Here is a 1,465-nt window from a genome sequence, read left to right as displayed (position 1 = left end):
AATGGCAAAGGCCAATTTTTAAGACGCTGCTGTGATGCATTGATACACTCGTCCCAAAACCGCATAAATGTGTCCCAAATGAGCTCCAGGACAGAGAACCATTTGCCTTGGTCCATGGCATACAAGGCTTGCAACATCAGGCCTCGACGCTCGGTGCTGTGCGCCAAGGGGTAAACATTATACTTGAGAACGGAGTTAAGGAACCAAACTCGCTCCAGAAGAGTGGATTTGAGTGTCATCTACATTGCAAATGGCAGTGATAACCTGCTCCACAGTTAAAGTATCCGGCTCCTCATATAAAGGGAGATTCTCATGATTGCTAATGTCATCGGGGCACTTCAAAGGACAGCCGAAGACTGCCACCATGTCAGCAAGAGTGAAGGAAAAAGGGATGCCATCAATGGATGTGGTGAGAGAGACCGGCAGCTCTTCAGGGCAATTAAGATTCTGGTAGAAGAGTCGCACCACATGGGGGTAGGTGACCTTTGCAACGGGTTGGTAAATGTGCTGAAGGCGCCAGTTGACTAATTTCGCGGCAGCCCATGAAGTGGTGGGAAGAGTGTCAAAGACACCCGTGAGTAGGAAGAGAAGCTCATAATTGAGCTTTTTGTTGAGCCAAGGGGCTCGGGGCTGCTCATAAGGAATGACGGGGACATCCTCAGAGGGTCTAGGATGACGAGAAGGGCTGGCACGAGACATTTGGAGAGGCGGACGTGGTTGGGGAATTTCAGCGAGCACCTGGCATGCACCAAGAAAGAGAGATTGTGAGAATGAGAGGAATTGATGAAGAAACCCAAAAATTTTCAGACACAATACTCTCTATGGTAGAGCATAGCAACAATCACAACCAAACTCCAAGGATTTGATGCCCATACTGCTCAAAATTAACACAAATGGAACAAAAAGATTGAAGAGAAAGAGGGAAGAGATATACCTTGAAAGAGGAATGAAGAGAAGCACGGATGGACTGAAGGGTATTTATAGGGATGGATGTGCAGGAAGGAGATGAGTGAAATGGGTAGAGGAATTATGGAAGGGAGGGGCAAAGGTAGGAGGACATGGGTAGTTGGTGCATGAATGAGAGTAGTGGGATGGGTTAGGAGGTAATGGAGGTAGAGAGGAAGTTGGAAGGGTTGAGGTCGTGGGGTGATGGAAGGAGTGTGGGGGTGGGAGGGAAGTAATGGAAGAGAGGAAGTTGGAAATGGAGGGAGGAGGTCGTGGGTTGAGAGAATGGAAAGATACGGGAGAGAGAGAGTTCAGATTAAAAATGAGGGAGGGGGGTTCGAGCGCTCGAAGTTAGGCCTTCGAGCGCTCGAACTTTGGGCAGTGAGTTTCGAGCGCTCGAAAGTGACACTTCGAGCGCTCGAAGTTTGGATAGTGAGTTTTTATGGTTTTTCGAGCACTCGAAGTGTGTCTTCAAGCACTCGAACTTGAGGCAGTAAGCTCTTGAACGAAAAATGGAAGC

The sequence above is a fragment of the Cornus florida genome, unplaced genomic scaffold (assembly GCF_030987335.1).
Source record: "Cornus florida cultivar Cherokee Brave unplaced genomic scaffold, ASM3098733v1 CherokeeBrave_3.0.0_Hap2_Chr03, whole genome shotgun sequence".
NCBI classification, from domain to species: Eukaryota; Viridiplantae; Streptophyta; class Magnoliopsida; order Cornales; family Cornaceae; genus Cornus; species Cornus florida.
Note: the sequence above shows the minus strand (reverse complement) of the source record.